Source organism: Cyanistes caeruleus, chromosome 5 (genome assembly GCF_971803275.1).
Source record: "Cyanistes caeruleus chromosome 5, bCyaCae1.hap1.1, whole genome shotgun sequence".
Taxonomy (NCBI): domain Eukaryota; kingdom Metazoa; phylum Chordata; class Aves; order Passeriformes; family Paridae; genus Cyanistes; species Cyanistes caeruleus.
In genome coordinates, this window is record NC_141705.1 from 42912360 (window position 1) to 42936799 (window position 24440).

At 39.6% G+C, this 24440-nt stretch overlaps 1 protein-coding gene across 42 annotated transcripts in view; it reads right to left on the minus strand.

Moving 5' to 3' along the window:
- Nucleotides 1-24440, minus strand: part of TRIM2 (tripartite motif containing 2) — a 119241-nt gene that overhangs the window by 43821 nt on the left and 50980 nt on the right. For 2 of the 42 annotated variants that reach the window (XM_086891333.1, XM_086891322.1), the window contains exon 1: nucleotides 15632-16231. The exons of 23 other annotated variants lie outside the window; for them this stretch is intronic. The gene's annotated coding sequence lies outside the window, so the exon portion shown is untranslated. Of the gene's footprint in view, nucleotides 1-1538; nucleotides 1727-5535; nucleotides 6885-8544; nucleotides 8632-15502; nucleotides 16287-20197; nucleotides 20265-24440 lie in introns of those variants that run through there. 17 more of the 42 variants (XM_086891351.1, XM_086891326.1, XM_086891344.1 and 14 more) reach the window with 17 other exon arrangements.

Here is a 24440-nt window from a genome sequence, read left to right on the forward strand (position 1 = left end):
CAAACGCTCTTTGTTCTCTCTCCAGATGTTTAAAGCAGAAGCAAAGAGCCTCTCTGGAAAACTGTGCTACTGACACACAAACCAGCAGCAGCTTCCTCTACTACAGAGCCATATATCTGACCGGACTCAGTCTCAAGTCAAATATTCAAGGCAGCAATCAGCAAACTCATATTAAAGGAATTTGAGAATCAAGGCTAACAGACTGTTCAACTTTTCCATAAACATTAATGCAAAGGTGAATTATCATAGTTGATCCAATTTTTCTTTTTAAATTCACAAATCAACTCTGATTTTACTAGGCTGTTACCAAAGAAATTTTAAAAAAAATATTGGTGCCTGCTATTTTTCAGCTATGCAAAGAAGATTTTTAAAAAGATGCTTGTGAATACACAGACACCACTGAAGTAAAGCAACATAGAATTAGCTTTGTCTTCCAGTATAACAGCTGGTGGGTTTTGCAGACAAGGTAGTATTTGCATCTCTAAATACAGTGTATCTTTTCTTTTGAAAAAAACAAATCGTATGCAAGTATTTCAGCTGAGGCTAACAAAGCTTCCCACAAATAAAAGAACATAAAGCTCCATTTGCATAAAGAAGAAAACGTGTGGAGCTTAAATACTCTCTTTACTACCCTGACTTAATTAGGACAGATATAGCTATTTTAGAAGTGTAAAATGTTGTCGTAAGCTCTTTAAGCATGGTTTCCAGAATATAATATTCATTTCATTACTGAATTGATGAGTAACATAGTATTATTAATAATTTAGTGTTACTGTAGAAATGTAATCTAAATTCCTGTTAAAAATACAAATTCTGCACACATCCTTTACTTTCCACTTGGTGATCATTTAGCCACATCATTTTATGCATCAGGCAGATCTAGCCTGGTTTCCCTGGACAATGCCCACAGGGTGAAGGCATGTTGTAATCCAGTTTATAACCTGAAATGAAACATCAGGCAGCGTGTGTGCATGTATTAGAGTTTGGGGTGCCTGTGCCAAAATACTGCCCCTCTAACTCCCTTAATGTGTGCTGAACACAATCAAAGAGAGAGCACGAGATATGTTTCATTTTAGCCCCAATGTTCAGGAGCAGCAGGCATCTGTACAGCAAGATTCACAGTTTAAAAGAAGGCCAGAGATTTCAGGCATGTTTTTGGAGAGGTGAGTTTTTTATCTTTGGTTCAGGGAATTTTTTGGTTTTCTATTTAAACTGTCTGGGGAATCCCTATTCAAAGAACAAACAACAGATTTCACTCCCACAAGAAGATCCAAGGCCTTTTGTTTCTGCCAGTGGAACAGGGACACTTAAAACAAAAATCAAGTGAGAAAATTCACAAGTGGCACCCCCAGAATGAAGTGGAAGACTGTCGGACAGAAGCATGCAGACATCAGTTAGTTGCTTGCTTTCCCTTGCTCATTTCAAACACTGTATTTACATACAGTAAAACAGAATGACCAGTATCACTCAAATTACAATTTCCATGTACGGTCAGTAGCAAGGACTACATACCCTTCAGAACTGATCCCATAACATACCTCATGGCCAAAGGAGACTGCTGGAGCCACAGCTGCAGCTACTCTCATAGGGCTGAGAAATACACCTCCAAACAAGAGATTCCTTCAAAATGATGTTATCTTACAATTAACTCTGAGAAGTTGCCTGCTAACAATGAGCTGATACTCCACAAATTATCCTGCTTCTTCAACAAAACAAAAACTTGCTCCTGTGGCAAGAAAAAATGAGACAAAAGGCACAGCATTTCCCTGAGATTTTTCTTGTTACATGTTGGTATGTGGGTTTGTTCTCCTTAGCGAAGAGGAAGAGGATTGAATCTTGCACTTTACCCCCACAGCAGTTACAACCAGACTCTTTCAAATAGGTTTATTGTATGTGTATGTCTTTTGTGCTGGGAGATGGGGGTGGGGGTGGTCATTATATGCTTTGTTTTGTTTGTTTTTCTGTTTTTATTTTAAAAAGAATAGGCTCTTTTCCTCAGAAAATTGCTGCATTTCATTGTTGCTGTTGACTTATCTGTGTCACTGCTGAGTACTGAAGAAAGCTCCAGAGAAGAAAATACATAGTACATGCCATCATCATATTGCCATGGAAGAGTGATCTAAGCTTCTGATGTCATTCCCTGTAAATGTCCTGGGATTTGAATAACTTACTCTTCTCCCCGTTCCAAACACAACCTGAATTCATGTTCTTATGGAGGCCATAAATATTTAGCTACCAAAAAAACCTCACAGTTAGCTTAGAGGTCATAGGTAGATAACTGATATCTTCCCTAATATTAGATAAGTCATCCAAACACTCCAAGTTAAGATTAATGGTCTGCACTAAAGCCTATACTATAAACTGACTGAATGGAGAGTAGTCTAGCTCACCCTTCTGCACAAAAGCAATTTTAAGGTCAGCAGAAAAAAAAATAAAAATTGGGTTAGTTCAAACTAAATGACCAGCTAATACAGTCCTGGCAATTAAGGCTGACACAAAAGTAAGAGATGTGAGAGACCAGAAATCAATTACCCAAAGCCAACATGCTGGAAATGAGGATTAGTTTAGGAACACAACTATAGAATACCATGGGCTGTTACAGCCATCACCCAGCTCCACACATCCCTAATTTGAACCTGGTGACAGGAGAGCAAGTGAAGTGAAACAACCAAGCTTTGTCATTGTGGAGCCATGCCCACACCAGGAATCAAGGTCCTTATGAGTCCTCATGAGCCAGTGGCCTTTACCTTTCCCCACTTTGGCTGTGCACCCATGCAGACCCAGCAGCTTCCAGAGAGTAAGTACAATTTCCAGCCCTCACTCCACATCCTCCAATAGTCCAGGCTGTAGCTCACATCATCTGAGAAGAGCAACAGCTTCCTCCCATTTGGGTTTGTAGCCAGAGGGCATTTACCCCAAAAGGAGCTCTGCTAGGTTCTGGTTCCTTCCCACCAGGCACAGCCGTGAGCCATGGTTACTCCCTCATTTTATGATCCAGCAGAGCAAATGCTTTTTCCCAAAGTTTGTGACCCAATACAAGGGATTTGTCATAGCCTGGGAGGCAAACACCTTGAAAGGTCTGCCTAGGATGTAATGCTGGGTTGCTGGAAACTTTCCCAGCAGCCCAGCACCCATCCTCCTATGACTTTGCCACCATCTTCTATTTCCTTCTGCCTATGCCTGGTTTAGCTTGCCAAGGTTGCAGCTTTTTCAGCACGACTGCAGCATGGCTGGGACAGCCTGGCCTCCCTGCTCAGCCAGCCTGAGCCTTGCTGGCAGGACTGCACTTCCTGTCTCTCTCCACCACTGAAGTTGCAAGTCAGGCAGCACCAGACACAAACTGCTTTTCTCCCCTCCCTGTTATTCCTTCTCTCCCCGCTATTGGGTATCTGCCATTGAGGTGGCACTGCAGTCAACAGAAACAAGCTCAGTATTATGGCATTCTTTCTGCACAGCAATGGGCTCACCTTCAGTATCAGATGTGTGTCAGATGCAGGTATCATTAATTAGATTTTTTTAAAAAAGGTTTCAGATGCTGAAGGCACAGGAATAACAGGAATAGAAGCCACTGCTACAAATTAAAGCCTTGCTTAATAGTGTTACATGTTTAATGATTCATTCTTTTTTCTTCCTCCTTTCTCCAGCGTGTAATCAAAGCTTACAAAAGGGTGAGCCCCTGAAACATGGGTGGACCTCTTAAAACATCAACATACTAATGCTTTATACTCCAGTTTGTACAGGGAAGGTTATGACTGGCATCTAACACCCACATTTATTCTCTTTTCATCCCCAGGACTTGTGCCTCTGCAGTACCCCCTCTCTATTCCCTTCTGGAGGTGAATAGTCCTACTTCTATCCCCAGAGACTCCATCTCCCAGATGTCCTGTGCTTGGATGGAGAAGAGACCTGCTGGTGGCTTCACTGCACACACCAAGGGGCAAGTCTAGCAGGTTAGAGCTTGAATGATCACATAGCCATCACCAACTGAGAGGCTATTTGTCCGTCTGAGGTTTTCAGGACCTCATTTTGAGTCAGGGCCTTGCACAAGAAATTCCAAAACAGCTGGAACACACTAAATTTACTGCACATGCGAGGACAACGCATGAATGGGCATCCGTGAATCCTCAACCAACTACCCCAAATTCTCAAAAATGAAATTTCAAAGAGAAGGGGTAGGATATTAATGAAAAGGACACACCAAGGGAAATAACAGGTTAAAAGTATCAGGTTAAATTACAGCATCAGAACTGTAATTTAGGGCCCTTTCCATATTTTATAAAATATCATATTCTCAGGTGAGCTCCTAAAAAAATCTGCAGTGAGGTATGTTGAAGTAATTATTTCAGGCACTAGATGTTATTCAGCCATAAGTAAAAGAATTTTAAATTGTATATTTGCCATCCAAAGCAACGAGTCAGACATCTCCACTGCAAAAAACCTACCCTGCTGACTTATCACCCTTACAGTTGCACATTTTTGACTCTCCAGGTCTACCTATTTTGTGAACACTGACAGATCTCTGTTCAGCCTTCATAGGTACACAGGCTCAAGTAAAACCAAGCTGAAGTGACAAATAATTAAAACTGCATATCAAAACATTGCTGCTTCCATAAACATCTGCTGTGAAATGCTACTTGAAATAAAAGTACTCCATGAAGATTCCATACTAATTACTGTTAACACTCCCAGGAGCAGGAAAATGGGCAATAGAGCAAAAAGAAGGAGGCTGATCAGGAATCCATTTGGAAAAAGGTCCCTTGTCTTTCCTATGTACTTTTAGATATAAGATATGCTGAAAAATGCTCTAGGCATTTTCTTCAGAGTTGCTGAGCAACAGAGAAAAAAAAAAATGCAAGCAGAAAATGCTCAATGCTTTTGGTACTGAACTGTGTGGTGAAAACTGTAGAGACCATACCCTCCACTCACTCCTGAGACTGGATCTGCCCCACTGCATACCCACTGAGGCTCTTCCTTTAGGAGAGGTAACAGACACCATGCGCTGGAGTTTAGTCACATTCTCTGATGACCACCAAAAAGTTCCTCTATTGTTTCCATTTAATACAGTAGGATTTTGGTGAACTAGCATGGAGTTCAAATCAGCAAGAGAGAAGGCAGCATTCAGCAATCACTACACGCCACGTAACTTCTTCACAAAATTAACTTAAGAGAGTGCCAACCCTTTGGAATGTTTTTCTTGCAGCCTTCAAAACTCCCACTTCCCATCAAATATAACATATGAAACACAAATTAGGAGGTAAAGAAACCCAAACCACCTTAGGTGTCTCACAGCAAGAAACAGGAGTTAAAAGAGTATTTTAAAAAGCAAAAATGGAGGTAGAAAGGAATTACCATCTTCTTATCACAAAAACACATATTGGGATAAGGACTAAGAAGGAGGGAGAAAGCAGAGCCCCTCTCCAGCATGTGAGTAGCCTGAAATCAGGTGCACATCATCTGTAACACTTAGATTGTTTAAAATACAAAATATTGGTTGCTGCACCTCCGTATTTACCTTAGCTGTTGAACAGTACCCACCTCATTTTCTTGTCCACAGCCCAGCAGCGATGTTAACTTTTGTATCTGCCAAGGCTTCCTCTGAACCAAAATATCTTTCAAAAACACAGCAATATGTCTTAACATGTATATTGTCCTTGGGTTCAGAGAAAACCTTGCTCAAGCGTTAAGTGGAAGGCAGAAGTTTACCCAGGCAGGCTCTCTATGTTGGCAAAAGTGCAACGCTGAACTTTCACAGCAAGTAGGTAAACACATAGCTGTGTGCAGCAGGTCGTCTGGCAGCACCAGCAGTAGTGAGAAACAATGTCAGGACAACCTTGGCAAAAGGAGCGCTGTGGGTTTAACAATGGTTGTGGGCACAGGAGCTGAACAGAGCACACAGCCATAGCAAAAAGCCCTCTACAGCTCTTGGTGGGAGCTTAAAGTGCTCAGAGCTCAAGCATGCCAGCTGTGACACTGTGTCCTCCACCTCCACACTCACAGGGACACTCTATTTGACTTCCCAGCAGTCAGCTCCAGCAGTTCAGAACTTGGAAACACAGAGTGGCTGAACTTCACCCAGTAAACATGTCCTTCCAGTCCTCAGCAAGGACACTCATTTGCTGATTGCATGCCAGCACTCCTATTTAAAGAACTGTTGTTATTGGAAGTATCTGAAACCTTTCTACAGCAGGGATTAAGTGCTCCCTGTACCTTGTACCCTGCCTGCAGAAATGCATCAATTCCCAGCAGGTGCTTCCAGCAGAGTTTTACCACAGTCACAGTAACATGCTTTACCTGCTTGCAAACCCCATCAAATCCCTGCGTGGGCAGATCTCCAGATAGTCCTACGAAGTTCTGCTCAGCCCAGGTTCTACTCAAACCTCCTCCCTGAGGTACAAGGTTTTGTGTACCTTCCTCTCCAAAAACAAATCTCCTAAGATTCCTCTTAGACATCTCTTGCAGGTTCAGGCCAGATGCCCAAGGGTTCTTATGGGGCATTGCCAGCCTGCTTATAAGCAAATGCTCAGCTCTGATGTAGGTTAGAATTCTGCAAAAATTACATTCTCAGGAGACCTTGTATATACACTCCTGCATGAATATCAGTCTTTTCAACTGGCAGCACAACTTAGGATGCAACAGCTAATGAAAGAAGAGTAAGGCAGAACCACTCATCTGAACAATTTTAAGACTCTCCCAAGCTGAACTGATTCATTTCTACATGAAAACACATCAATTTTACTTTACAGGAAAAGCAGTACATTCTTGTAAAAAAATGAAAAGCAAATTACAGGACAGAACAGGAAACTGTAATAACTATGTGAATGCATCTGTCTGTTTAAACAACAAAAAAAAAAAAAAGCACTTGGAAAAAAAAACAACCTGGTATCAGGACAAATAACACAACATTGTCTTAAATAAACCACATTATCATTTGGAAGTGATAGCACCTGGAGATCTCTTTCAAGTACCAGAATCCTGCTCTGATAGGCACCTGCTACACAGCACACAAGTTCCTGTGCAAACATAGGTAGCCAGTATCTTAAGGCCAACACAGTTACTGTTGCTATTTAACTGTATCTATGACACTAAGTACTTCCAACACTACAAAATAAGTTTTCATACTCAGCCATCAATTTAGATAAGAAAATCAATTAATATTTTCTTTGTAAAGAAAGAGGTGCAAGACAGTGGCTTATACAGCATGGAACTCTTGCAGTCAGGAATAACAGCAGCTCTTAGCATCCTCCTTCCTTTGCAAACTCTATGAGTGGATATAAGAACTGCCTGAGATTTAAGAAATTATCTTTGTGATGACTGTGACAAAATGCACCATTTTGTTACTGAAACAGATTATACATCATAAGAGATAAAACCCATGAGAGGTGCATGCAAAGTAACCAGATGTAAGCACTGATGTTACAAGTAACTGAGAAATCCTAATGAAAAACAAGTTACAACCAGGGTATGGAGACATCCCTACCTCAGGTACTGAACTTCTCTAACTCAGATTCCAAAGTGAGTGGCACTTAGGATGCATTTCATATAACTTACATTATTTTGGAAGGTTGATGAAACAGTAGTCATTAGGTTTCTGGCAGGCAGAGTCTGCTGTCCTCTTGAGTTACATTTTATTCACAATGTATTGTTTCATCACTATTTCTGTCTATTGCTTTCTACTATTCCTTTTTACTGGCCACAGAGGAGAAGCCTCTTTGCGGATACCAGTAATGTGCTGGATAATTCTTCACCCTGTGAGCTGTGAAACCCATTGTCCAGGATGCTACAGTTGCTAATATTTTACAGACATTCCAGGAGAGTGGGACAAATTCAGGGTGAATAAATGGATTAACAACACCAGCACTATCAGGAGCAGAACTGGAAGCACAAATCACTGGATATAGAAGATCATTCTGAAGAGTACCATGATATCTCTGATCCATTCTTGTGCTCTTCTGCTGGCTTCTACTGTCAGCAACCATCCAAATTATAAGGCTAGGCTAGATTTGCTTTTGATTTGACCCAGACAAACCTTCAAATTACTCAGAGCAGACTTCACAGGAGCCACTCCCTCTTGGCATAGTTAATGGCCATGAATGGCTCTCCAGGGCTGCTTTTACCACTTTGCAAAGCTAGGTCACTTAGGGATGTCAGGTGAAATGAATCCCTCAGACATCTGCCTTATTACTCCACTGTTGCATGAGGAACACCACTCAGGGTCACAGAGCACCTTTAGCAGGTACACCCATTTCAAGTCACACAAACAAGACTCCCAACGATGGTGAATGACCAATCATCACCCCAAGCAGACAACCCTTTTATCATGAATACAGTAATAACCTAGCACTTCTTTTCCTTCTTCCTCTTACCATTTCAAATTCACTTCATCCTTAAGGGAAAAAAAAAAAAAAGAGACTTTCAGTGATATTTCTTTTTCCTGGTTTCTCTGCATAGGTACTCTGTATTATTAATGTATTAAGCAATTCATAGACCTTGGGGAAATTATGCCTTGATCACTGTCCAGGTTCTTCTCATTTAAAAGCTGCCCACCTTCATCATCAGAGGTCCCTTCAGATGGCACACACCTTCAGAGCAAGCCTTCTGCAGGTGCACATCCCAGAGGTGAAACAATGATGGCTGTTCAGAGGATAAAGGCCACCATTAAGGAACACAGATAAAAACCCATCCCAAAAGTTACATATGGGAAGAAATCTTCCTGCTTTTACAATTAATTGTATTCAAGACTGTGTAATATGTCAGCTTCTAATAAGACAAACAAAAATTTTAAACTGTGCCAATAGAAGAAATGGAACTACTCTTTTTTTCTTTTTTTCCAAATCCACCTTAATACACACAAACATTTTTGCATGATCTAATCTAGTCTGGTTTTTTAATAAGTTTTATACGATGGAATAGAAAATCTAATTAGAATGAGGGAGCTAAAGGATGAGGGGATTCTCTGACTCCACAGAACCTGTGCAATTCTTCTAGAACAATCCTCCAATACTTAATGTCTTCTTTTTCTGTGTAATAAAGGGTTGCATTTATCTCCACTGAGAGATTTTAAGTAAAGGATTATTTTTGTAAATGAATGAAAAATTATTTGTCTTTAGTTAGGAACTAAGTATCTCAGAACATGTTTGTATTTTACAATCAAAATTTATTTCCAGCTGTTTTAGATGCAAGACAAGAAGTTATCACTGCTTATTTGATAAATAGAATGAAATCTTCATGGTTCAATACTTAATTTTATCCTTCTTTTGTTTTCTGAGCTGAGGTGCATGAAATCCAGTTTTTCCCAGAACTAATCAGAGCAGACTAAGAATTAAGTAATAAGAGAAGAACCAGTTCTTTGAAGAGCATCCAGTAAAACTTAAAAGCACTTTGGAAAGACCACATATTAACACATATCGTAGTATTGTGTCAGAGTAACACTCAGGATGAAAAAAAAACCTCAGACACTATGAAATTATCTGTATCTCTACCTGACATTTTGGCCCTAGGTTTCCTAACTTCAGTACAGTGCAATTACTTGAATTCTAGATATCAAATTAAATCTGCTTTCAAGATTAAAAAAAAAACCCTAAAAAAAACAACCCAGAAACAAAACAAACCAGCACCTGCAGAAGTTTATCTTGTGGGAGGAGTTAATCCCTGAAGGTTTACATTAACACTTCCACCAATAGAGGGATTACAGGAGAGAAAGTTGTAGAAGGGAATTTCATGAATTCTGTTTCCTCATTGGGAAAAGAACAGAAAAAGCAAAACCATATAAAAAAACTGTGTGAATGTGGAGAAACATGGCAGCTTTTCCTCTTCAGGAGTTTAAGTATGTTGTAAATGGCTTGTTCCTCAGTCCTGCACTTTCATTCCTGGGGGTCATTTTAGTTCCTGAGGAATTTTTAAGTAGAGGGATTTACAGTATTTGAAACTTACAGCTGTTCTCAGAAGAACCAGTGGGCCCTGAAGACATCATGGAAACTGCTGACACCTGTGCTTTTGGAAGTCCCATTTCTCACAGAATATACAAGTTCTCTAATAGTACAGATCATGGGCCAAATATGGCTGGGGCTAAATATGGGACACATACTGTCTCTCCAAGGACCACTACAGAGCTTAACACATTCAGAGGCACACAAAACCCACAATTGTTGGGATCTTTTCAAGAATATTTCAAAGTACAGCAAAATCTTTTTGAGTGCAATTTTGTTTTTTTCTGTAAGTTTTTCAAGCATATTTGCTGAAGATTCTGTCACTACTTTGGAGGGCTTTTGTCCTGCTAAAGGTGCAGAAGCATTTTACACTTTGATGTTTTCGTACTATTCAGAGTCATGTAGGTCAAAATAATTTGGATACTGTTCTTCCCTTGCTAAATCAACTCCTGAGCACTTCACAAAGCACACTGGTAGATATTACACACCTTCAAGCTCACAAATAACTAGGATCTGATGAATTTTGATGTAGAAGGAGGCAGTATAAATACTTCCATGGAATAAAATTTTTTTAAGCCATCAGTCCAGGCATGACAAATTTCCAAATTACACGTTCGCTGAAGGAGTATCCTCAAAACTAGCATTCAAAACCCATTTTAAAAACACAAAACCCAAAAAACTGATTCTCTCTGTCACTCTTTGTTTCCAGGACGACAAGAAAAAAAATCAAGAACAGAAGCTCATGGCAGCACAAAACAAATAGCTTTCCATGACAAAAGAACAGAAAGTCACCCATAAATAAACTGATCATACACATGTTTAGGCAGACTAATAACACTAAGACAAATAAATCCATACTGGATTAGGAGCAAGCAAATTGCTGAACATTCATCTCAAGCATTTAAAATCTGATCAAAAGTAATTGTATCTACTTCAATCCTTGTCTCTTTCACAAAGAGCATCCACCTTAGCATAAGGACTGAAGATCACCATCCACCTAATTAACCACTCCTACAAGTCATCCAAAACTGATAATATTCAGATGGTTTTAAAGTGAGACAGAGTGAAGAATACTTTTACACATGAGCAAAAATACTGATCACAAAAAGCAGAGTTGTTTGGAATTGTTCCAGGGGAACATTAAGTATATACGTTATTACAGTATATTTTCAAGTAATTCCTCTCCTCCTAGTGGCAGGGCATATTCTTAAGTTCCTACCACCTAGATTTAATATTAACAATAAACCATTACGGCCATCTCAGCATGAGTTTCTTTTGACGCTTGTGTTAGCAGGGTCAATATGTAATGTAAGAAGGGCCAGAATACATGCTGCTAACATTTTTCACGTGTCTATGATTAGCCTCTTCTTAATTTAGCTGTGCCTCTTTTAACCCTAGTGCAACTAGACAGTGGCCAGATGGATAGGGCCAGCCAACATCTACCTGGTCAGCACCACAAGAACTCTATTTCATTTGCATTTCCAATTTCAGTTCTTCCTTTTGAATGGGATTTGCCTCTGAGTTTTTGCCCTAAAGTCCAGCTAGCAAATAGGAAGGCTGCTTGGTTGCCAACAGACTTCTCAGCGAACTAGATCCTTGGCTGTCCCCACACAGAACATTAGTGACATGTTATGTCCTTTGTTTCACTATATGGTATTCCAGTTATAAACTGTTATTTCTGATCAATCTAAAGTACTGACTTCCAGCTAAATTCACCTTTCAAAACAAGTAATGCCCAATCCAAATATAACCAGCCACACCAATTATTAGAAGGAGTGACATGCAATATGTCTACAGATTGTGGACAGAAAATGTTTAGACAGTCTGTGGTAGAAAACAAAGGCAAATGCCTTTAATGTCACAATTTATACAAGAAATATTTATCTATTTAAACCACAGAAATAAAACATGTTTTTTATAGAAATAAAACGATTCAGAAAGTTTGACATGAAATGCCATTTTAATTTCTCCAAAGGTCAGCCTGAGTTTTGTTCAGTGGAAGGCAATGTTTATTTCAGTTGATCAAAAACAAAAAGGAAGAAAAAGAGATCTTGTGCACAAAACAAGAATACTTCCAAATTTCACTTGTTAAGTGTTTGCAACCAAGCAGCTCTTTCCTTTACAGGTATGTTAATACAAATCTTACAGCACAGCAAGGGACTGCCTGCAATCCATTCATGTCACATTACAAATAGAAGAGCAAGTCCAATTCTAAGAGAAGGAGCATGTCTTGAAAAGTAACTTATCAAAAATGGAGGTATAAAGAGGTGAAGTCAATTTATGTGACTGCTAAGCCCTGTTCTTTTCTGTTTAGTATTTTAAAAACATCTAAATAGTCATTATTTCATTTCCAATATTGATTTCTTTCAACAAATATTGATTTTTCTCTTCATCTAGTTTTTTTTTAACAGCTCATGCCATGCATTTCACATGGTTAGCTCTCCCCACCTTTGTTTTTCACCAGGAAACATTACAGAAAACACAACCACAACCTGCCATCTCTGGCAATAGCATATAATTATTGATAATTATAATTTTGGTTGAAGGTGTCAGCCAAGTGTAGCATTTGCAACTGTAGATTGCAATCTGCCAGTCACTGAATTTCTTCAATAACTGAAAAAGGCAAGTTCATTTATGTTACCCTGCAAAATATGGATGGGCAGAATTCCACAAGAAAATTTTTAGGGCTTTGGAATTAGTGGCATTTTATAATACAGAATACTGCATTGTCCATAAAGCAACTAATTAAAGTGTTATTCCCTTATACAATGTCATTGTATTAAGGAACATTCTTTATAAACTGAACTTATTATTTGCAGTAATATATGCTTGCTGCTGTGCATAAAAAAAATTGTTCAAACTGGCTACACTTGTATCCTCAGACACATTTAATTCTGATGAGACAAGATGCTTGCCAGCAGATCAAATCTAACGCTTTTACATGTGGCTCAAGGATTTATCATAACCTACTATGCATTGTGCCTTTGTTTTTATAAAAATAGTTCATGTGTCTAGACACAGTATTACATGTTTCTGCAAAAGTATGTATGTTTAATACTTTATGCAGATGACTGAATTTCAGCTTCAGTATAGTAATGTACAGCACTTTGTTCTCTGGATTAGAACACCCAGTACCTTTTCAGTTAATTTAATTCCTCAGTTTTCCTCAAAGGAATCAGGAGCATTTTGTGTTTACATAAGCTGTCCAAATTCTAGTTTTGTTATGAATTAATGAAATTCCATTATCAGGCAAAGACAGGCCCAGAATTGCTTTCATGATAGCTTCAAGCACCAATTATCTGGGATTTTCCAGTAAACAACCTGAACTTCAAGCTAAAACCAGGATTACCAGAGAAAGAATAGTATCATGGGCTAGGGAAATCCCCCAGCAGAATTGTCATCTTTGTCCAGATAGGGTCTAACGTTCCAAACATTGTGCATGCTGCTGGACATAGCAGAATTCAGACCATGGACACTGCTCATTTCAAATCTAGCCTCAAACGCAAGACTTCATCAAAAATCGATGCCGTGAAAAAGACGAACTTTTAAGACATACATACCCCCACTACTCCCCCAAAGTCTTAAATGGATATGTACTTCTAATTTTTATTCTGTGTCTAGAAGGATACATTTACTCTCTTCCTTTACAATTTACATAAATAAATCGAAAGATCTTTTCCAGTTGACTAAAATAATTGTTTCCATGATTTTAATCATTCCTTCTTCCCAGAAACCCTATAATCAAATCTAGAATTGGTTTTGTCATAAAACCCAGTTCATGTTTCCTTCTGGCCCTCAAGCAGCATGTGTTAGAGATGCTCCTTGAACTAAAGTTCTGTTTAGCCTTCTCCCTGAAGAAAGATGTAATTATTCAGGGCCTATCAAAGCCATTTCTCATGAAAAGGATGAATCTCAAGAACTGAAATGAACCCTCCATGAAGAAAACACAAACCTGTTCTTTATAACCAAATTGTGGGCATTGCAGGTCCAGATCAGACATGGGAGTGTCTTCACCACTCAGTTCAGTTTGTCAAATGCTTCACTGAGAAGTTTGAGGACACCTTCAGTTTTATTGTAAGCAGTTCTGGATGAGGGCCAAAACTTAGAAGCCTTATTTCATTTTGTCAGCAGCTAACAGATTGATTCCTCCCCCAAACTCTCTGGAAACAGGGAACAACATCCTCTTTCTGCTGCCTTTGTTTGTAAGCAGGTTGATACAGTCCCTAGAATAGTACAGTATCCTAGTAAGACTAGGTACAGTAGCTTTCTGGTACTTTCTCTCTAAAAGCACTCCATGCTTTAGATATCATCCAGAAAATTATGGGACTAACTTGAAAATAAACAAATTTATACAGATTTGAACAAAACAAACCTTTTAATATGCTTTTCAAGCCCTACAGTTTATATTCCCAAGTTTATTAAAAATATTCACATTGTCTAGAAGCTCTCATTAGTATTGTTAGTCAATGTAATTTGTTTTCACACAAGCAGCAATGTGGAATTTTGAGGAAAAAAACTTATGATTATTAGATAATAGTTGGCCACACACTATTATCTAGATAATTAATCCCTTGCCCACAAAAAGAAAAAATCCAAGGCTAGAACAGAAAGCAACATTTCTTAAGCCACATCCTTATCTAAGAAATATTTATTTAGTCACTGTACTTTCACAACAATTTTCTCACTTGTCCCCCTGTAAATGAACATCTATGTCACTGCTTTGGCCTGAGGAATGTTTGAGTTCAGGTTGATTTTCTTGGTCTATTTCTTGTTTTATTCTTAGTATATTACCTGGTATATTATTTATAATTATACCCCTTGTTTTTACCTAAACCTATCAATCTGCCTGACAGTCTGCCTAGACTGCATTTTGAAAATGGCAAAATTAACTAGAAGGAGAGTAATCAACCTACCTCAGTAAACTATGGAGAGCTAGGAAGGTAATGGCTCAAGTTACACTTCACAAAAGCACAACAGAATATGTTAACTTTAATGCCAACTTTCAGCTTCAAAAAATGAACCACTGTAAAATGTAAACTCTCTTTCCTAATTAGACCATGGTATTGTCCTCTCAGATTTACAGAGTCATTATTTTGCTTTGAATAAACATCACGATTTCTTTCCTAGGCAAACTCCTTGGTTCTGTTTCAATTATTTCCTTTAAATATTAAAGAGCAGGAAACATTTGTTTTCCCTTGTCACATCCTGTCTTCTTTACATAGCATCACACAGTCCCCTTTGAAACGCCTGCATGCACAGTTCAATCAAAACATTTGCTATTGTCTTTTGCCAGCTACAAACAAATTTCTGCACAAACACTGAAAAGGTTTAAAGGTTTCGACAGCCATCTAAAGCCGAGCTAACACGACTGTCAAAGAAAGGCGGTGTCAAACTGCTCGGCTTCCCCGCTACCACCCTGACTTTAAAAAGAAAAAGAACGACAAAGCAATTTACTCATTCACACAGCAGAGCTCCTGGCAAAAGCTCGCTGGCTGTAAAACCACTGCTCTCACAAAATACTCGAAAGCAGAAAAAGCACACAAACATTTAGAGATGAGTGCGAAAGGGTAACTTACATTATTTAGAAAGACAGTGGGAAAGGTCTGCTGCAGTTCCTTCGTTATTTTACACTGCTGTCGGCAGACAACCAAAAAAGTTCACCTAAAGAAATCCCTCCTTTTAATTCTCTCTCCCAGTCCACTTACTCTGGAGTCTCTCAGCTTGAAGAGATCCGACAGTCAAAAGTTTATCCCCTTGTATTTCCGAATGATATGGCCGACTTTGCTTGGACACATACCAATGATGCAGTAAAAATAGACAAAAGTGGGGGGGAGGGAAGAAGCAATCTAGCTTGAGCCTGAATCTTCTTAACTCGATGTTTTCTGTAAAAGCTGCTCTAATGTCAGAGGATCCCGTTCCTACCCTAACTTGCAAAGCACTCGGTCATCCATCTGGTTTTCATAAACTGCAAATTACAGGCAAACCAGGGAACGTACACGGTCCAGTTTTAGCAGAGCTCCCCAAGCATCAGCCTTACAAGTAACCTGAGGTACAAAGGCTTGGAAAATAAGCAGCTGGCCCCATTGCCGGGATGGTCTCCCGGCTGCAGATGCCTGACTGCTCCCCCAGGCAGCGCCCAGCAGCCCAGAGCACCACCCAGGGCTCAGGAAAGCCGCAGCCGGGTCCCCACACTCCCCGCTGGGGAGCACACCGACCTTGCAGCCCTCCCTCGCTCCCAGCACAAACAGCCTCCCTGGAAAGGGACGGGAAAATCCAGTGCATCACATCAAATCGTTCAACAGTTTAGCAAGCCATCTAGAATAACCTGGTTTTTATAAACAAGGAAGTGAATGCTGATCCACTTACATCCTCTAAATGCTTCCAGGTGGGAAGCAAATCTAATGTGTTGGTAAGTTTTGTTTTGTTGGGTTTTTTTTCTACTAAGGAAACTCAAAGCCAGTGGACTGCTGCTGAATAGGGAACTTCTAGGATGGCTCAAGCCATTCATTACCAGAATGAACATTTTACCAAAAGTAGCAGAAGCAAAGTTTAGATATGCACCCCATGAAAGTCCATGACTCAAAGCCCCCAAATCTCCTTCAGCCCCTATTTTCATCTACTTAAAGGTCTAGTGCCCTGATTATTTTCAAGTACCTAAGGCTTAAAGACTCACCTATATTTTTGGATACCTCATGGCTTTTGTGTCAGGACTGAAGCAGATTCTCCCAATATAAAATCAAGAAAAAAAAATTATGGTGGATAAAAAAATGTTTCCCCATTGCTTAAAATTAAAGTTGTTGTTATCTGTATGTTCTTTAAAATAACAAAACAACAAGTTTTACTTAGTTGTTAGTTTTAGCAGAGGACTTTTTCAAGCTTTTCTACTGGGAATAATCTTACTCTGCTTGAACAATCAGACTCTCTGAACAAGGCAGCTTTCACTAAAGCATCGGTGAATCAGTACAGTGAGTCATTAACAAAATAAAAACACCATTGTAAACGTTCTGCCTAAAAGTCCTGGGCCTTGTCACTTGCTCAGTTTTTCATCTTGGCACAATCAGGATTGTGCTGATTGTCTACTCATTTGTACCTGGATCCAGGGCTAAAACAACAGGACTGTTAAAGCCAAAAGCAGATGAATGATTAAAAAAATCCCAACAAACAAACAAGCAAATGACAGCAACAAAAAAACAACACCAAACCCCAAAAACAATGCTCTACTGAATAGAAGTAGAAGCAAAGAAGGAAATTATGAATTAATTTTTAGTGTTTATTTTTGCCTGTGCTGTCACAATTCCTTCCAGCAGTTGTATAACCCATTCAATAATTTCAGTCACACCAGGTAGAGATCCCAAAGGTATTATATTCCTTCAGCTTTTGTGAAAAAACAGCAGCTGTCCAGGTGAGTGAAATACAACCCAATGATCCAATGTAAAAGGCTACACATGAACTCAGCTGTATTATTACACACCAGGGCACCCCACACAAACAAGAAGTCTATGAAAACAGATTCCATGTGCCCTACAGCTCAGCTGCTGCTGAAGTTGGACAACTTTGCCTACATTTTAGTATTTTTCCTCTCTTCTGTTAAGGTAGAAAGCAGCAAAACATGCAAAATACACAGATGTCAGCTGAAGCAAAAAATAGTACGTTTTGAAACAGCAATAATAAGGGATTGGTAACAGTTGAGTTATTCTCCCACTTAGTAAACAAGTGAGGTGAACTGACTACCTCATGTTGTAATGAATTATTTTCCATGATACCAAAGAATCTGATCCTTGTAGAGCAGACTTACAGTTTGGGAACAGAAATTATCTCATGGGCCACAGCAGAGTAGTCCTTGTGTGTAATTTGCTGGGCATGCAGGTCTCTCCCCATGGTACAAGGACAATGAGTGTTATCTTTGGAATAAGAATGATTTTCTTAGCGAGACACATTAATAAAGAGAAGAGTAAGTGGAAATAGCCACTTTCAGTTTGTGATGCTTTTGCTGACTGTGTTTTCCCCCAAAGGAGCAAATGCATTAATTCACACTGATGTCTCAGGTGGTCTTCAATGCATCTGTTCTCTCAAAAAAACCAGTCCATTTACATCAAAGGTAAAAACTTCAAGAAAACCTCAAGAAAATTCAAGATTCAAAAAAAGTAGATCAACTTTAAATAACTTTTCATTTTCCAGGCTCTGGGGATCATTCTTACTCACTAACTTTACCTCTTTTTGTTTTTGTATTTTTCATTTCCTCTTTTTCTCATCCCTATGAGATACCAGTATCCTACTGTCCATACATAGCTCCTGTCTCCAGGCAGACCAGCTGTGTGTCCCCTCACTGATGCCTGGATCTAAGGCATCATTTGATGCTCACATTCTGACACTTTGTCTCTGTGAATTTTGGGGCAGTCAAGCACCATATTCCTACTGAGCACAGGGATCTTGGATTTCTTGAGAAATGGAGATAGAAGATATTCTTCACTTTGATGGTGAGAAAATTTACTCTAGAAAGCTTCATATAGGAAAGACTGCAACAAAGAACAGATCAGATAGAAAAAAAAACAACTTTCTAGGAGCAATTTTCTTCTCAGAAACATGGTTGCTTCCATTTAGGATATTTTCAAATGCCAGCTACATAACTACCCTATTATTTTCCATATAAATTTTTCACCAAGATTAACTATGTTAGCACTATTAGTAGGACAAGAGTGGAGTAGAATGCAGCTTAGATACTGATTATGCAGATTATATATCTTTATATGTAGATGCTTGAAAGGTTTTTTCAAATGCCACTGTATGTTCCTTAAAGCAAGGGAAAAGTGTCCCTCCTCAGTCAGTGATGGACAGGTTGTGATGCACAGGAGGTGGCAGAATATGTATCTCTAGAGATGTCTGAACTCTGCTCCCATCTAGTCTAGTGTGGTTGTGTTGGGAGCACTGCATTGCAAAGGTATAGTTGAAAGCAATCTGTTTTTCAACCAGTTTTTTTGCAGCTTAAATACTGAGAAAGTGCCCAGTGAAAGGTTTGGTGGAGGATTCACCTGCCATTTAATTTGAGTCCATGAAATTATCTAAATGATAGAAGCTCAGGATGGTAGATTAACAGGCCTGGATCTCACCACAGGTATACATTCACCTTTGGTTTTAACACTAGACCACTTGGTGTAGGACTTTAAATATGTTTATGAAGTTTTCTAGTTTGCCATCTAGAACTCAAGTTTTAGATGAGTCTTCTGATGCAAACAAGCTGGCAGGCTTTGTACTGACTGAAAAACCACAGGTGTGATAAACTGAGACAAAACTACCCCTGGAGGAGTTCAAGGTGAAGCTTCAGTTCACTTAATGAAATAAAATAATGTAGATTTTGGCAATGACAATAACTCATTTTTAAAAGACAAATTAGCTGTGACATTATGAATCATTTTATCATCAGCATTTTAAAGCCAACATATGGAACAGCTGCCTTGAGTCTGGGTTCAAATGCTAAACATGCAATCAGTAGGTCTGGCCTCACATATTTTATCATAGCACTTCAGTTTGGTGCCCAGTGACCTGAGTTCAGCAAAAGTCTGTCCCCCTCCAGAAAGGCACATAATTATTAGCTGATCTTCTAAAGAGATATCATGTGATAATCCTTTGCTGCCTGATCCAACTCTCAGATGAGAATGGGGCTGTGTCAGTGCTTTTGGTTGTTTTTTCATGATGTATGTATTTTGCTTTATAATGTATCACTTCTCTTTCACAGAAAGAAAAAATGCAGCTCAGACAAAACCACAATGCATTACAACTTTGATGTCATCATTGGAGAAAGCCCCACAGCTGCTTCTCTTTTCACTGCTGCATGCCGTCACTCCTGGCTGTCCCCAGGAAAAAAAAAATAAATAGAATAAAGAAAAAAAAAAAATAGAAAAAGAGAATAAACATAACGAAACCACTTTTCCCATCAGGTTTCACTTACATCTGTGACTGCAGGGATCTGAGCTTGCCTGGGGCACGTGAGCTCATTCTGAGCACACTGGTGACAGAGACTTACACAGCCTTCTCGCTTCTAAGTGAGATGAAATGATGATTCCTTTTTCCTACCCACATGTCTGCAAAACAGTTAATGGCTGGATACTTCATATTCTTTAAGTAACAAGTCAGCAAACACTATGCAATGCACATGCCCCAGTGGTTTTCATCAGGGAATGTCAAATATTAGAAGAACATAATTTCAAAAGACAAACATTAGACTGTTTTCAAAGGCCCCTGTTCCCCTCTGAGTGCACCCTCACACTTCTTACCTGACACTGGGGAACTTGTTGGACTCCCAGTGAACAGATAGAGTTCATTGCCCGACAGAAAACTGCCCTGTGAAAAAAATGTATCTATTTTATGCTACCAGAGAGAGGTGAATTAGCTCACAGGTGTCCACTGAGTGCTGCAGACATTATGGACTGGAGCAGGGGAAGAAAGACAACTGCTACCAAATGCTCAAGCTTCTTATAGAAATGTACTGTGTAACAGCAGGTAAGCCCCACACTTCTCCTGGCTGTAATACTACTTCAAGGTCTTCAGTCACACTTTTGTGGCAACTACATCCCTTAAATACAGGCATACATTCAGTCTGTGCCAGGCTCACGCTCCTGCTCTGCACTGCTCTGAATCATAGTTTGCTACTCTGAGAAATTAACCAACAGCCCTGACTCCTGTAAAATAGTACTCTCAGTATTAGTTTTTCACAAACTTCCATTCATGTACGCTTCCTTTCAAAAGCAAGTATCCAGGAAACACTGATGTACGACATTTTCATATGTCTGCATTCATGAAAAGTTCTGAACCAAAAGTAATGTGTCCAAATCCCTCTTTTTGTTTGAAAACATCATTCATCCAAGAATCAGAAATGTTACCATGTGACTGGTAACACAAAGAAATGAGCACATGAAGAATCACAGCAAACAGTTCAAAAGCAGCTCTGGGCCTGAGGTTGGTTCACAAGATATTTGTTGAACACTGGACACTTTGTTTGCCAAGAAAAATAGAAAGAGCTACATTTTCTAAGAAAAAAATAAAAATACCATGCTTATATATTTCTTGGCTTTGTTTTTTCTCTGACCTTGCCTGGAGCTATCCCCCTTTATTACAGCACACAAAAAACTAGTACGTGCCTGGTTTACCCTGGACCTGTCCTACTTTCCTGCCACCAAGTGCAATAAAGAGGAGAAAGAAAGTATGTTGAGACCTTTGCACTGAAGAACTTGAGACTCCAGGGGAGAACAAAGAGCCCCCTGTCTCTCAGACTGCAAACACTGGACTGCAGTGAGGAAGACAAAATAAGAAGAGAATACAGCAAGGAGGCAAGAGCTCTGGGAAAGCTCTTAAGGGCTGAGAGGCAGGGAGAACAAACATCTTAAGTGGCACAGAACACAGAGGTTCAGGAGGATGGGACATAGGAGGCCAGGGAAAAAAGGTGCCTCTAGGATAGGAAAAGAGTTGCGGCAGAAATACGAAGAGGCTGTGAACTTTGTGAGTGAGGCAAGGGGCATGGATGACAGGGAAAAGCTACATGCTCTCCCTACATAGGCATGAGCTGGACACTTGGACTAAGGATGAGGGGCCCGAGACACTACAAACCAGAATCAAAGGCTGACAGGCTTGAGAAGCTGAGCAGAACTTTCAGGCAAGTAGGAAACAAGGCTTTCTCTACTGAAACTATCCTTACCTGCATACCTGCATGGGTATAAAAGATGCTGTCCCTGCTCCATCCTCATGAACATCTCTTCCCAATCTTGCATCCCCTCTTTTGCAGCCAGAGCCGCATTAGCCCTGGCTCACATTTTCCCATCCGTTTATTGGAATGTGACAGTGTAACATTTTTCTGTTGACAGTATGATCCAAGGAAATGTTTTGATGTAGCTCTGGATCCCAAAGTGTATATGAGTATAGATTTCAAAGTGATAGAGAAGAGTGGGTATCAGGAGAAAATTACAGGGAGACATTTCATACAGAGAAAAGGACACATTTCTTTAGACCAATGGTCTCATGAAAGCAATGTCTGAAAAGTGCTGAAAGTTCAGCCACTGCAATGCTGGAGTTGATATTAACCTCATCAAATACTTATCAACTTGCTCTTACACATTCGAAAACTAATTGAAAAGAAGGCCAAAGGCATCATGCTAAAATTAAACATCCCAGTCAGAAGCAGAAATTAAACCACACATATGGGAAAAGATAATAATTCTCACAGTCCCATTTCAGTCCTTAAGTAACCAGCCTCTTTATTGCCTTCAGCAACAGTTTTGCCAGTGTAAGACCTGCAGAATTGCATGCCAGGATATTAGTATTAGAAATATTAACTTTTGACAGTACATTAGGTGATTACATTAGAGAGCATTAGGTAAAGTGTCAGCTGAAGATGCTGCATTAGAATAAAGATACCAAGAAGAAAACAAACCACAGTATGATTTCATTTTGTGATAGAAACTGCAACACACTCCTTGAATGTTAACGGATACAATACTTCTCAGTTTCACATGCTGTGAACGAGCAGTGATAAGAGGAAAAGGCTGATGACAGCCGTGATAATTTTTTTAGACAGCAGCAAAGAAGAACACAGAAAGCTACCCTCTTAATTAGGGACATTTTATGCTACAAGCTAAAATTTCTTATTTCTTAAACCTTTGGGCAACTACACAGGCAAAAAGATGGAAACGGAAATATTTAAAAGCATCTTCATGGATGAAGAAACCATGGCATCTATAATATTTCTTGCCCACTTGAGCACATGCTGGGATACAATTTGCTTTCTGAGCCAGAGATGAGCTAGAGAGAGAAATAAGCCATCTGGAGGCTACAATTAATATACCAGTTCCTGTCTGTACTCTAAGAGAAGGTAGTTTGCACAACTGTGCCTTTTACACACTATTAAAGCAAAGCAGCACTGCAGAGAGCCTGTTCTGTAAGCCACTAATTCCAGTAAGAAGGAAGTTTAGGGCTTGCCAATGGAGTCCAAGGAGACATCTTCCCAGCATGAGAGCAGTGCATAGCCAGTGCAAGTGCTGGGATGCCACTGAAGATTGTTTCTTTCGGCGCTGCTGGCTAGCACAGAGGGCAGCTATGTCAGACAGGAGGGAGATGAGTCAAAGGAACCAGTGGAAACTGGTAGATACTGATGATTTGAAAGCAGCATAGACCTGAAGACAACTTAGCCTCTGCCAGTCACTCTCTGTCACAGGCAAGGAAGGTAGGAAGTAATCCCTTTTTTCTGTCTTGACCCAAGTTTTCTATTTTATTTCAGGCAGACCACCCTACAGAACAAGACCTGTGGCAAACACCTGGTTGAGAGACTGCCTATATTCTCCAGGGGTGAATTTTGCACTTATAACCTGACTAGCAATCCTTTTCTTTCCTCAGATTCTTTCCTTTTCTTTACTTCTCCAGGTAACACCATCAAAATAAAATGCACACATTAGAGGAAGACCTTCTGCTCTTAATGTACAAGTGAGATCTGGATAATACAGCTTTGCTGCTTTTTTAATAGAAAAGGTTGCACGCTTAGCATTTTTCATTTTTTAGAACCAAACAGAACGTTCCACTTTAGTGGCAACAACATCCCTTACCTAACATCTAATACCTAGGAAAAGGGATCTGGGAAGGAAAAAACAAACAAACAAAAAGTGAAAGATTTTAAAACCTTCCATAGGCATGGGTGAAAACTGAGGATATCAATCAGAGGGTCCACATTTAAGAGAGAGGACAACTTACTCAAGGAGGCTGAGGAGGCAAATCTCAGCCTTTATCCCTATGGAGACCTGACTTCTGACAGTGAGTGATTTTACAAGGAAATCTATCCAAACCTGACAGAAGGCAGCCATTGCATCTTTTAGACCCTCAGACTTTTTGCTGTTACCTGACAGTTCAGTTTCCTGGTCAGACTCAAACAGCTGATTGGGAGGGAGACATGCAATATTTCACTCACAGGCTCTCCTTTATCATAACCTTAATTGATGTGTGTAAAGCATATAGGACATATCAGCAGAGCAGCTGCTAATAACAAAGCATGAAGTACCCTTAAAGCCTTCTTCTTTCACTAAAAATTCAAATGCCCAGTGTCATTAATTAGAGCTCCAATAACTCAAAATTCTTAGTTATCTACAGAGCTGTTCCTTCCCAAGATATTGATGCATTTTGGGAGCTGGTCTGACATCCCCAAAGACAATGTAAAGGAAATATAGTGGATCTAATAATCTGGTAACCATGAGTATATTTAGGAAATATTGGTAAAAGGTCAGGGTTTCCATCAACCCCAAATAATAACTTTTATTAAGTTCTGAAAAACTGAACAATAGCTATATTACAAGTGTGCCTGCAGACTAAATACTCAGCCACAGGAAAGTGCTGGCAAATGGACCTACAGAACTAGAGGAAGAAAATTAGCCACAGTAAGCAGTTCTATTTCCAGCTTCCTTGCAGATTTTATCTCCTTCTTTTGCAGATAGAGCATGATACGCTTCTCTGCTTCCCAGGCCATCTGAAAGCTTTGTTAAT